A 14,228-nucleotide genomic window follows, 5' to 3' on the forward strand; every position below is an offset into this window, starting at 1 on the left:
TCGGTGGGCACGCAAGCATTGCCCTAGCTCAGATGCAACATGCATGCGCGCACCGGCCAACTGATTTTTGGGCATTCCAGGCCCACCGAAAGTCAGGAAACAGGCTGTTTCCAGCCTCCTGGGTGTGTGTGTGTGTGAAGAAGGCCCATTTTTCGCCCTCCCCAGACTCCAGAGGCTTTCTAGGCGCCTGGGGAGGGCAAAAATGGCCTTCCCCACCCTCCCCCAGAGGCCAGAAAAGGCCCGTTTGCCAATTTCTGGTTTGCCAACAGAAGACCTGTTTTTCACTCTCCCCAGGTTCCAGAGACTTTCTAGGCGCCTGGAGAGGGCAAAAATGGCCTTCCTCACCCTCCCCCAGAGGCCAGAAGAGGCCCATTTGCCAACTTCTGGTGGGACCAGAAGACCCGTTTTTCATTCTCCCCAGGCTCCAGAGGCTTTCTAGGCGCCTGGAGAGGGCAAAAATAGCCTTCCTCATCCTCCCCCAGAGGCCAGAAGAGGCCCATTTGTCAACTTCTGGTGGGACCAGAAGACCTGTTTTTCACTCTCCCCAGACTCCAGAGGCTTTCTAGGCACCTGGGGAGGGCAAAAATGGCCTTCCTCACCCTCCCCCAGAGGCCAGAAGAGGCCCGTTTGCCAACTTCTGGTGGGACCAGAAAACCTGTTTTTCACTCTCCCCAGGCTCCAGAGGCTTTCTAGGCACCTGGGGAGGGCAAAAATGGCCTTCCTCACCCTCCCCCAGAGGCCAGAAGAGGCCCGTTTGCCAACTTCTGGTGGGACCAGAAGACCCGTTTTTCACTCTCCCCAGGCTCCAGAGCCTTTCTAAGAGCCTGGGGAGGGTAAAAACAGCTTTCCCCACCCACCCACTCCAGAGGCCATCCAGAGCCTGGAAATGGCCTGGGGTGCATTGAATTATGAGTGTGGGCACGCATGAGCGCGACCCCCCACCCCCCACACACTTTTGGCACACGGCGGCAAAAAGGTTAGCCATCACTGCCATATACCATTCCAAACAAGTGGCCATCCAGTCTCTTCTTAAAAGCCTCCAGCGATGGATCACCCATAACTTCTGAAGGCAAGCCAGAAGTAACACAGATTGGTTGGTTCTCACTGTTAGCAAATTTCTCCTTCATTCTCGGTTGTTTATCGATATATGTTATGATAACTTTCAGAAACGGGTGCATCAAATCCTTTCACCGGTCCTCCGTTCCCCTCCTTTTCTCTTTGAATGCCAAGCGACTTAGATTATGTTTGTTTGTCTGTTTGTTTATGTTTTATTAAATTTATATACCGCCCTACTCCCGAAGGACTCAGGGCGGTGAACAAGCACAAAATAAAAAACATAAATACAAAAGTTAGAAGTATAATTAAAACCAAATTAAATAATTTAGCCCAAGACAATGAAAAATCCCAATAATTTAAAACAAATTAAAATTCCAATTTAAAAATTTAAAAGAAAGGGGAGAAAATTAGACCAGGCCGGCTTGCTGGAATAGGAGGGTCTTAAGAGCACGGTGGAAAGTGCGCAGATCCAGGATCCTCCGTATCTCCGGGGGGAGCTCGTTCCAGATAGTGGGTGCCCTCACAGAGAAGGCCCTTCCCCTGGGGGCCGCCAGTTGACATGCTTGGCTGACGGCACCCAGAGGAGCCCCTCTCTATGAGAGCGTACCGGGCGGTGGGAGGCTGTTTGTGGTAGTAGGCGGTCCCGTAAATAACCAGGTCCTAAACCATGGAGCTTAGAGATTATGAATTTAAAGGAAGCGAGAGCCAAGCAACCTTCTTGGTAAGCCTTTTTTTTTTCTTCTCTCTTCTATTTGTTTGTTTGTTTTGCAAAGAGCTCGGTTAAAAACAAAACCATGTGGAAACAGACCAGGGGGAGGAGAGGAGGAATAAAAAAAAAGAGGATTTAGAGAGTACAGAAGGAAAACCAGCTAGAAAGCATATGGATTTCATCTCTCCGGAAGACCTTCAAACTTCTCTTTCAGCCCTTCAGTAAGAGCGAGGAAATTCCCCGATGCCTGGCATTTGCTTAACTGTCAGAGAACAAGCTTCCTGCTGATTTCCCTTACTTCGAAATAAATCACGGGGCTGTTTGCCTGCCGACGATGCAGCTCTTTCCCGAGAAAAAAGAAAAGTGGGAAGGCGAAGGCAAGGCTGCATTCTCCATTCATCGCCGACATCAACTCAACATGGAAGAATTTAAACATTTCAGGACATGAAAGGGAAAAATTAAAGCCCATCTACTGTACATTCCTGACCCATGGATTTTTCTGCAGAGTGCGTAATGCAGGATAACAGTTCCAAGGGACCTTGGATGTCTACTAGTCAGTGGTGGGTTTCAAAATTTTTTACTACCAGTTCTGTGGGCGTGGCTTGGTAGGCGTGGCATGGCATGGCTTGGTGGGCGTGGCTTGATGGGCATGGCAGAGGAAGGATACTGTAAAATCTCCATTCCCATTCCACTCCAGGGGAAGGATACTGCAAAATTCCCATTTCCTCCCGATCAGCTGGGACTCAGGTTGGGGCAGGGCTAGTCAGTATTTACCGGTTCTCCAAACTACTCAAAATTTCTGCTACCGGTTCTCCAGAACTGGTCAGAACCTGCTGAAACCCACCTCTGCTTCTAGTCCAACCCCCTGCTTCAACAGGAGACCCTATTCCCAGGGTGGGATTCAGCCAGTTTGGGCGAAACGGTAGCTCCAACGATCAGCTGGGAGCAAACCGGTTCGCTCCGACGTTCAGATGGGGCTGCCCGCCACCCCTGTGCTTTACTTATCTTTATCCTCTCAACTGATTCGCGTGACAGAGCGGATTGCCACACCTCAGCTGTGTTACTCCCCAGAAGTAATGTGGAAGGTTAGTTCTGTTAAAACTGCGTGCACGCATGATCACCGAACTGGTTCCTAAACCGGCAAGATCCCACCACTGCCTATACCATTCTGGACAGGAGGGCTGTCCAATCTCTTCTTGAAAACCTGCAGTGACGGGGCACAAATTGGCCTTTGTTGCAGGTTTGTAGAGTAGGAACAGGAAGAGTTCCTTCATATCTAGCTTCTGAATCTTTCCTTTTCCAATAAAGGACGATATTTGGAGCTCAGGGTTGAACTGAAGGATCTTTGCTGTTCTCTGAGTTGATTGTTTTCTTGCAGATGTTTCATTACTCAAAGGTTACCCTAGGTAATACCATCAGGTTACGTTATTTGCATTGATAATGTTACCTCGTTTGGGTCATGAAGAGCAGTGGTCCCCAACCCCCGGTCCGCGGACCGGTGCCGGGCCGTGGAGTACCTGGCGCCGGGCCGCGCAGCGGCCGGGGGACATGAACGCTGCAGCGCAAAGGCTCCTGGGCCGTGCGCAAAGGCTCCTGGGCCGTGCGCAAAAGCTCCTGGGCCGTGCCCCCACCCCTGCGCACGCTCAGCGGGCCGCGGCGATAAAAAGGTTGGGGACCACTGATGAAGAGCACCGAGATGATTAGGGGACTGGAGGCTAAAACATACAATGAACGGTTGCAGGAACTGGGCATGGCTAGTCTAGTGAAGAGAAGGACCAGGGGAGACAGGATAGCCGTCTTCCAATATTTGAGAGGCTACCACAGAGAGGAAGGGGTCAAGCTATTCTCCAAAGCACCTGAAGGCCAGACAAAGAATAATGGATGGAAACTGATCAAGGAGAGATTCAACTTGGAAATAAGAAGGAATTTTCTGACAGTGGGAACCATCAACCGATGGAACAGAAGTTGCCTTCAGAAGTTGTGGGAGCTTTCAAGAAGAGATTGGATTGCCATTTGTCAGAAATGGTGTAGGGTCGCTTGCTTGGGCAGGGGGTTGGACTAGATGACCTACAAGGTCCCTTCCAACTCTATTAATCTGAATAACATCTGCAAGAAAGCAACCAAATTCAGAGAGCACCAGGGACACCCCCATCTCCCTTCTTCCTCTCAACTCGACTGACAGCTTTTCTTCTCTTATCTTATCATCTTTGCTCTTTTTGTGCCATCAGAATTCTACCGGGACCCTCGGACAGCTGCTGCTCCAGGCCTAGCCAGGTCACCAAGGTCCTCCCTTCCCCCAATGGACAAAAGAACCGGCATCCAGCATTTTGCCTTCATTTCCAAGGTGTCTCCTTTGGAGGCAGGATGAAGAATCCAGGTGGGATCTTGTGGTCTTCACAAGATGTATTGCAAGGTCACCCAAAAATCTGCTCAACATCGAGAGCCGGAAGGGAGCGATTTGAGCAGAAACCCTCCACCCGCCCTCTGTCTTGCCTCGAACCAATTTCCACTCTTTTTAATTCAATTCGTCTCCACCTGACCCCAGCAAGGTTGGAAGAGTAGAACTTCCCTTTGAGCCTAGCACCAATTACCGAGGTGTGAAAATGGAAGCTTTGCCATTCAAGCGAGCCTTAGCCAGGAAAGCAAAGGCTCTATTCAACTCTCTTTGTTTGCAAAGGGGGACTTGGTTGAAAGGCGCTGCAGTTTCACCCTACAATGGTGGAGGAGGCCACGCGTGGCATGCCTAGCGGTGGGGCGGCTTGATCAAAAGGAGGCCGGGTTAGCCGTGGAGGGTCTGAGCCACCAACGGCAGGAAACGGAGCATTCCAAATCCACCGATGAATCATCTGGGGTGGCAGAGGCTGGGGTTCTAATGAAGAGCCTTGGTACTACAGTGGTTTAAAGCACCCTGTTATTAACACAGCTGCCTGCAATTTACTGCTGGTTCGAATCTCTCCAAGGCTCAAGGTTGACTCAGCCTTCCATCCTTTCTAAGGTAGGTTAAATGAGGACCCAGTTTGTGGGGGCAATAAGCTGACTTTGTATAAAATATACAAAAGTATGAAGGCTATTGCTTAGCGCACTGTAAGCCGCCCTGAGTCTCCGGAGAAGGGCGGCATATAAATCAAATTAAAAAAAAAAAATGAGTGAGAAAGATTCTTCTTTTCACTTTAAAGGCTCTGCAAACCATCAGCCTAGTAGAGTCTCCACAGTTTTCTTCCTTTGCCAAATTGGCTTCAGATCATGCAGGGTTTTTTTCTTCCTTTCAGAGTGCACAGGGATTTCTAGGTTGGGCTGTTGGGGATTATTATTGCTGGAGAAGTCCAAAGGTGGGGGGAAAAAAAAAACCTGATTTGGCCTCACACAGTAGCGAAAAATCCCAGGGCAGGAATTGTTTCTGATGCTTTCCCCCTGGAGCGGAGAAAAATATTGAGACGTTAGAGGCATCAGGGGCTGCCACAAAAGAGGGGGAGGGGGGAATGATTTGGTTGTCTCCTCGCTAAATAAATACTACATATCCCACCCTCCACCTTTGGGAATTTCTCCCAATTGTCTTCTTGTTTGGTGAGATAGTTTGAAAGCAGAGGAAAGGAGAACTGATAGATTACTATCCAGAGGTGAGGCTATGGAGTCAGGGTGGAAAGTGGGAGAGAGGAAGGAAGGAAGGAAGGAAGGAAGGAAGGAAGGAAGGAAGGAAGGAAGGAAGGAAGGAAGGAAGGAAGGAAGGAAGGAAGGAAGGAAGGAAGATGAGAGAGAGAGAAGGGGGAAAGAGGCAAGGCAAGGCAAGGCAAGGCAAAGCAGACAGGAAGGAAGGAAGGAAGGAAGGAAGGAAGGAAAGCGAGAGAGAGAGAGAAGGGGGAAAGAGGCAAGGCAAGGCAAAGCAGACAGGAAGGAAGGAAGGGAGGGAGGGAGGGAGGGAGGGAAGGAAGGAAGGAAGGAAGGAAGGAAGGAAGGAAGGAAGGAAGGAAGGTGAGAGAGAGAGAGAGAAGGGGGAAAGAGGCAAGGCAAGGCAAGGCAAAGCAGACAGGAAGGAAGGAAGGAAGGAAGGAAGGAAGGAAGGAAGGAAGGAAGGAAGGAAGGAAGGAAGGAAGGAAGGAAAGCGAGAGAGAGAGAAGGGGGAAAGAGGCAAGGCAAGGCAAGGCTAAGCAGACAGGACGGAAGGAAGGAAGGAGGGAGGGAGGGGAAGGAAGGAAGGAAGGAAGGAGGGAGGGAGGATTGAACAGAAACAACAACAAAAAAAATATGATGATTTTACTAGGAGTTTTTATAATATCTTTGTTCTTTTATATAGCTCTGCCGTTTTTCATCTCTCCGTTACAGTATTTTTTTTATTATTACAAAGAGGAGGAGTACCGTTTTATTCTCTCAAAAGCCTTGTAAAGTTTGTTTGTTTTTTCCCTACAGATGTTTGGTAGAAGCCCATAAAACAACTCATTATCCCTCCCTACGCCGACTTGTGGTGTCCAACTTCAGCAACTTTAAGACCTGCGGACTTCAACTCCCAGAATTCCCAAGCCAGTCATGTTGAACTCCGCAAATACCTGTGGATGAGACCAGCTGATTCACAATTGGCGTTGGGAGCTGCATTTAGAGCTGCAATTGAAGACAGAATGGGCTGCAAATCACAGAAAGGAGTGATTTGCATAGAGAGGGATGATTTGCATGGAAAGGGATGATTTGCATAGAAAGGGATGCAAATCTCTTCCTACCCCTGCACCCTATGAAAAGTTGAAAGGATAATTTTCAATTCCCTATGCCGCGGATGTCAAGATTCATCATCCCAGTTTCCAACGTATTACATGGGAAAAAATGATTTATGAATGAAATCATTTGTATTTGAAAGACGACGCTCTGTGGCAGTGTATTTTAAATTCATGGGTTTCTGAACTTCAATGCTTTTTCTTTACAGGTATTCAGGGGTGAAATATAAAATTTGTTACTACCGGTTCTGTGGGCGTGGCTTGGTGGGGAGGGGTGGGGTAATGTGACTGGGTGGGCGTGGCCAACTTTTTTTTTTTTTTTAACTTTTCAAAGCATTTTTTCTAATGCTTTGAAAAGCCTCTGACGATCAGGCAACTCAGCTGGGATCGTCAGAGACTTTTCAAAGCATTTTTTTTACCACCTCTTCGGCCAAGAGATTGCAGAAAAAAATGCTTTGAAAAGCCTCTGACGATCCCAGCTGAGCCACGCAATCATCAGAGGCTTTTTTTTTTACTTTTAAAAGCACTTTTTCATTGGAAGAGGTTGTAGAAAAAATGCTTTTAAAAGTAAAAAAAAAAAAGCCTCTGATGATCGTGAGGCTCAGCTGGGCATGGTGGGAGGGGTGCGGGGATTTTTGCTACCGGTTCTCCGAAGCACCTGCCGCCATCGCTACCGGATCGGGTGATCCGGTCCGAACCGGGAGCATTTCACCCCTGCAGGTATTCCTTGACTTACAACCATTCCATTAGTGATGGTTCAAAGCTACGACGACACTGAAAAGAAAGGGGCTTACGAGCATTTTTCACCCTTATGACCATTGAGCATTTATTCTAGCAATCTTTCAATATTTGAGGGGCTGTCAGAAAGAAGAGGGGGTCAACTTGTTTTCCAAAACACCGGAAGGTAGGGCAAAGAGCAACGGATGGAAACTAATCGAGGAGAGAAGCAAGTTAGAACTAAGGAGGATTTTTTTTTATGAGAACAATCAATCAGTGGAATGACTTGCCCTCAGAAGTTGTGCAGGTTCCATCACTGGAAATTGTCAAGAAGAGACTGGATAGCCATTTGTTCATAGGGTCTCCCTCTTCTGTGGAGTTTGGACTAGGATATCAGGGTTCTGAGTAATACATCCCCTTCAATGAGAACTCCGAGGCAGGCATATTCCTCAAAGAACGTTTTATTAAAGGTAAAGGTAAAGGTTCCCCTCGTACATATGTGCTAGTCGTTCCCGACTTTAGGGGGTGCTGCTCATCTCCGTTTCAAAGCCGAAGAGCCAACGCTGTCCGAAGACGTCTCCATGGTCATGTGTCCGGCATGACTCAATGCCAAAGGCGCACAGAACGCTGTTACCTTCCCACCAAAGGTGGTCCCTATTTTTCTACTTGCATTTTTTACATGCTTTCGAACTGCTAGGTTGGCAGAAGCTGGGACAAGTCACGGGAGCTCACCCCGTTAAGCGCCACTAGGGATTCGAACCGCTGAACTGCCAACCTTTCGATCGACAAGCTCAGCATCGTAGCCGCTGAGCCACCACATCCCTTGACATTTTATTGGGACATATCAAATTGGCACAGACTTGGTGGAAAACCAGCTCTAAATTCCTGCTGGCTTGACACCTAATTAAAAGTAAAACTTGGTTGCTTGTCTCCCATCACATGGTCCAATCAACATGTAGTTCAGCTGCTAGGTGAGCTCAGTCTCCACCTTTCAAACACCTGCACGAATGTCCTTGATTCCCAGGGGAAAGAATTTTATTTAGGCTACGACACCCCAGATGTCTCTACACCCCACCCCACCCTCTCTGGCCCCTTAGCTCCAGGCTGTGTCAGCCCTGAAGCAATGCGAAGAGAAACCTCCTTAGAGGAAAACTACAAAAAGGAAATGGTCACAGTTAGGCCAGCTTCAGGGGTGACAGAGAAGACCTCCAAGATGCCTTCCAACTCTTGTGTCCTTTTGGAGAGTGGCTTTCTTTCAACTTGAAAATTTTGATTTTTTTAAAAAAATTTTTTTGATATATATGCAGCCCTTCTCCGGAGACTCAGGGCGGCTTACAATGCGTTAAGCAATAGCCTTCATACTTTTGTATACATATACAAAGTCAGCTTATTGCCCCCACAAACTGGGTCCTCAATTTACCTACCTTAGAAAGGATGGAAGGCTGAGTCAACCTTGAGCCTGGTGAGACTCTCTTTTAACGACAAGTGGGTTAAAACATGCCTCTTATAAACATGAAGCTCTCTCCATTTTAAGGTCTAACCTTGATGACCCCTGCTTTCCACAGCCCCATGGAAGCCCCAGCTTTCATCTCCCATAAATTTTCCAACTTGGTAAACAGCCCCGTGTGTCTTCTCCATCTCGGAGATGCCTTTGACACTAATTGCTCTATGAGATGTGTGCACAAGTAGCCACATCTTATTAAAACTGAAATATATTAGGCTTGTCCGCTTATTGCTTCTTGATAAAGATGAACTATCCCAACTACACCGAAAAGCCAGCAGAGAAATTGAATAGCTAACTCTAAGCATCTCTCTCCGTCACCGCGGTTCACAAAGCAGAGATCAAGATTTTCCTAAAATGCTTTCGCTTCCTTAAATTGGATGGCACAATCTGCTCCTGAGTCTGGAGCAAGGGTCTCCGACCTTGGCAACTTTAAGCCTGGAGGACTTCAACTCCCAGAATTCCCCAGCCAGCAAAGCTGGCTGTTTCTTCTCTACGCCTCTTCCATGGATTTCTTTCCTTGGGAAATCTTCTCTTTCGTTGTATTTATTTATTTGCTTTTTTTACAGCGGCAATTACTTTATAACTAACGAAAGGCGGTGAACGTATCTAATGTTCCTTTCTCCTCCTTTTTGACCGACAACAATAATCCTTTGAGGTGGGTTGGGCTGGGAGAAAGGGACTGACCCAAGGTCACCCAGCTGGCTTCCATGCCTGAGGTGGGATCAGTACTCCCATCTCCTGGTGATTGGCCCAAAGTCACCCAGCTGACTTCCATGACTGAGGTGGGACTAGAACTCCCATCTCCTGGTGATTGGCCCAAAGTCATCCAGCTGACTTCCATGATTGAGGTGGGACTAGAACTCCCATCTCCTGGTGATTGGCCCAAAGTCACTCAGCTGACTTCCATGACTGAGGTGGGATTAGTACTCCCATCTCCTGGTGATTGGCTCAAAGTCACCCAGCTGACTTCCATGCCTGAGGTGGGACTAGAACTCCCATCTCCTGGTGATTGGCCCAAAGTCACCCAGCTGGCTTCCATGCCTGAGGTGGGACTAGAACTCCCATCTCCTGGTGATTGGCCCAAAGTCACCCAGCTGGCCTCCATACCTGAAGTGGGACTAGAACTCCACGTCTCCTGGTTTTTAGGCCAGCATCTTAACCACGACACCAAAATAGCCAGCCAGGAAAGATGGATGAAAATATTGAAAATTGTTTTCTAGAAGACCATCCATTTGCATTTTGAAACAAGAGCCTGCAAAACTTCCAGGCCAAGGGATATGCTTGAGTTTTGAGGGGCTTGCTGGCAAAACACAACCCATCTTGTGCTTCGTTCCCAGCGTCCGCGCTTGCAAAAGCCCTTGGACTAAAGCCTGAGCAAACAGATGGAGCTGCATCATATCATCCTGGTAGAGAGGAACAAAACTGCCTTGAATAAAACATGCACCTTCTAGCAAGACTCGCATAAAAAAGTAAAAAAACTGTTATTCTAGGTATCCTGTTTTCCCCAAAACAGTGGTTGGTTGCTCCCAGTTCTGTCCGGTTCTATAGAACCGGTAGTAAAATCGGCAGGAAGCTCTGTCCACCCGCCTCGACGTCATAAATAATGATCTGCACATGCAGAAGCATGCATGCCCGAGTGAGCAAAGTGAGTAAAGATAAGTAGAACCCACCCCTGCCCCAAAATAAGACATCCCCTGATAATAAGCCCAACGGGCTTTTGAGTGCATGGCAATAAGGACAAGCACTTATTTCAGGGTTCAAAAAAATATAAGACAGGGTCTTATTTTCGGGAAAACACGATATCTATCTATCTATCTATCTATCTATCTATCTATCTATCTATCTATCTATCTATCTATCTATCTATCTACCTAGCTATCTACCTATCTACCTAACTACCTAACTACCTAACTACCTAACTACCTAACTACCTAACTATCACTACCTACCTACCTACCTACCTACCCTGTTTCCCCAAAAATAAGACATCCCCTGATATTAAGCCCAATCGGGCTTTTGAGCGCATGGCAATAAGGCCAAGCTTATTTCAGGGTTCAAAAAAATATAAGACAGGGTCTTATTTTCAGGGAAACACGATATCTATCATCTATCTATCTATCTATCTATCTATCTATCTATCTATCTATCATCTATCTATCTATCATCTATCTATCTATCTATCTATCTATCTATCTATCTATCTATCATCTATCGATCGATCGATCGATCGATCGATCGATCTATCACTACCTACCTACCTACCTACCTACCCTGTTTTCTCCAAAATAAGACATCCTCTGATAATAAGCCCAATTGGGCTTTTGAACGCATGGCAAAAAGGCCAAGTGCTTATTTCAGGGTTCAAAAAAATATAAGACAGGGTCTTATTTTCAGGGAAACACAGTATCTATCTATCTATCTATCTATCTATCTATCTATCTATCTATCTATCTATCTATCTATCTATCTATCTATCTATCTATCATCTATCACCTATCACCTATCTGTCTGTCTGTCTGTCTGTCTGTCTGTCTGTCTGTCTGTCTGTCTATCTATCTATCTATCTATCTATCTATCTATCTATCTATCTATCTATCTATCTATCTATCACTACCTACAGTACCTACCTACCCTGTTTTCTCCAAAATAAGACATCCCCTGATAATAAGCCCAATCGGGCTTTTGAGTGCATGGCAATAAGGCCAAGTGCTTATTTCAGGGTTCAAAAATATATAAGACAGGATCTTATTTTCAGGGAAACACCTTTGACCTCAGTTGCAACCCTGATGGTTGCAATTATATGGGTGTCCCGCTTGCTTGCTCTCCATTTATTCTCCTGGATCCTGAAATCTGCATACCTCTTTCCCTAAATCCATTCTGCTTCTTTCGCAGGCGAACCAACTGTCGTCTTTTCAATCATATTTCTTGTGGGAGGTATTAGCCGTTCCCCTCCCACCCCACTCCAAAGCTGCTTGCTATCTGGCATCGCCTTCCTGCCAAGGCGAAAGAAAAAAATGCTTTTATTCCTGGAAAAAGCCCGTCAAATGGTACCTAGATATTGTGCTGGAAGGTGTTTTATCAGTTGTAGGATGCTGGCTGTGTTGCTGATAGGACATAGAAGGCCAGGTGGGTGTATGGAAAGAGACAGATAGAAAAATGCCACAAGGAGAAGAAAAAAAATGGCCTCTCTGACAGGTTTTGCTATATATCTATATATTTATATATATTGCTCCTGGAAGCACAAAGCCGAGAACACCAGCCTGAAGATGACGAATGAGACTTCGTCGAAACGTCGCCAAGACACTTCCAATTTTACGTGGGAGAAGACCCAAATAACCAAAGACCTACATACAAACACCCGCGAAAACCTGAGGAAAAAAAAAAACCTGAGAAAACAAATATTTATATAGATAGATAGATAGATAGATAGATAGATAGATAGATAGATAGATAGATAGATAGATATAGATATAGATATAGATATAGATATAGATATAGATATATAGATATAGATATATAGATATATAGATATATATCTCTATCTTTCTATCTATCTATCTATCTATCTATTCCTAGCTATCAAAATGTCTTTGGCTTTAGGGTCCTGATATCTGATTAATTATATCAAGTTCACTCATTCAACGGCGTCCATCGCTGACAGTTCTAGCTTTTTCTCCTCAAAATATGTTACTAAGCCCTCAGAGGACAGAGATGCGCCGTCTCCAAAATGACATTGCCTGGTTCTGAAGAACAAGAAGGCAACAGAGGGAATCAGAGGTGGGTTTCAGCAGGTTCTGACCAGTTCTGGAGAACCGGTAGAGGAAATTTTGAGTAGTTTGGAGAACCGGTAGTAAAAATTCTGACTGGCCCCACCCCCATTTATTCTCTGCTTCCCAACTCCCAGCTGATCGGGAGGGAATGGGGATTTTGTAGTATCCTTTCCCCTGGAGTGGGGAGGGAATGGAGATTTTACAGTATCCTTCCCCTGCCACACCCACCAAGCCACGCCCACAAGCCATACCATGCCCACCGAGCCACAGCCACAGAACCGGTAGTAAAAATTTTTGAAACCCACCGCTGGAAGGAATGGATGCTTGTTACTCTTATTACCATCATCATTTCCACCACCCCTACTAAGCTCTCAGACATCTTTGATGGTCAGGCAATACTCCAGGGGTGTGAAGTCAGATTCACTTAACAACTGAGTTACTAACTTAACTCCACTGAAAGACTGTGGCAAGGCAAGTCATAAAGTGGGGCAAAACTCATGTAACAACAATCTCATTTAGTGACAGAAATTTGGGGCTCTATTGTGGTCATTAGATGAGGATCTCCTGCATGGATACTTATTGTTTTAATATTTTAACATTGTGTGTGTGTGTTTTGTGTTTTTAGATTGTAAGCTGCCTAAGTCACCTACGAGGCCGCCTTCTGCCATCGGTAGCCTCTCACCAGCCAATACGCTCCCACAGAGAGGGGCTCCTCAGGGTGCCGTCGGTCAAACAGTGTCGACTGGCAGCCCCAGGGGGAGAGCCTTCTCTGTGGGGGCACCTGCTCTTTGGAATGAGCTCCCCCCGGAGATACGGAGGATCCCGGATTTACGCACTTTCCGCCGGGCCCTCAAGACTTTTTTATTCCAACAAGCTGGGCTGGCCTAACTCTTTTAATTGTTTAATTTTAATTTGTTTTTAAAAATGGGTTTTAATTAGTATGGGCCAAATTTATTTAATATGTTTTAAATTGTTTTTAAATTTTATATTGTATGTGTTTTATTTTGGCTGTTCACCGCCCTGAGTCCTTCGGGAAAAAGGATATAATATATAATATATATATATTTAATTTGATTTATATGCCGCCCTTCTCCGGAGACTCAGGGCGGCTTACAGTGCGTTAAGCAATAGCCTTCATACTTTTGTATATTTATACAAAGTCAGCTTATTGCCCCCACAAACTGGGTCCTCATTTCACCTAACTTAGAAAGGATGGAAGGCTGAGTCAACCTTGAGCCTGGTAAGATTCGAACCTGCAGAAATAAATCCAACTAAGCTAAACTAAACTAAACTAAACTTCTAGATGAGATGGGTGGCATGTAAGATGATAGATAGATAGATAGATAGATAGATAGATAGATAGATAGATAGATAGATAGATAGATGATGGATGGATGGATGGATGGATGATGATTGGAGAGAGATATGATAAGATAGATAGATAGATAGATAGATAGATTGATAGATAGATAGATAGATAGATAGATAGATAGATAGATAGATGGATGGATGGATGGATGGATGGATGGATGGATGGATGGATGGATGGATGGATGGATGGATGGACGGACAGACAGACAGACAGACAGATCACCAATAGAATGGAAGCATCAAGAACCTGAATCAACCTTCCACATGAGATGGGACTAGGTAGACTATATTCCATTGTGAGTGATGAAATCATAAAGTTTTAAGCCATCAAATCAGTGATAGGTTGCTCCTGGTTCGGTCTGGTTCTTGCGAACCGGTAGTAAAGGTAAATAGAAACCACT

At 45.9% G+C, this 14,228-nt stretch overlaps 1 protein-coding gene and 1 long non-coding RNA gene across 2 annotated transcripts in view; one reads left to right on the forward strand and one right to left on the reverse strand.

Annotated features, from left to right (window-relative positions):
* Window positions 1-14,228, reverse strand: part of LOC117668223 (opioid-binding protein/cell adhesion molecule homolog) — a 991,290-nt gene that overhangs the window by 955,891 nt on the left and 21,171 nt on the right. The window lies entirely within an intron of this gene.
* On the forward strand, window positions 1,686-6,610 carry LOC117668224 (uncharacterized). The gene is made up of 3 exons (XR_015729365.1): window positions 1,686-1,777; window positions 3,994-4,142; window positions 6,170-6,610. It is a non-coding gene; the product is annotated as an uncharacterized LOC117668224 (long non-coding RNA).

Source organism: Pantherophis guttatus, chromosome 9 (genome assembly GCF_059756535.1).
Source record: "Pantherophis guttatus breed Tessera chromosome 9, ASM5975653v1, whole genome shotgun sequence".
Classification (NCBI taxonomy): Eukaryota; Metazoa; Chordata; class Lepidosauria; order Squamata; family Colubridae; genus Pantherophis; species Pantherophis guttatus.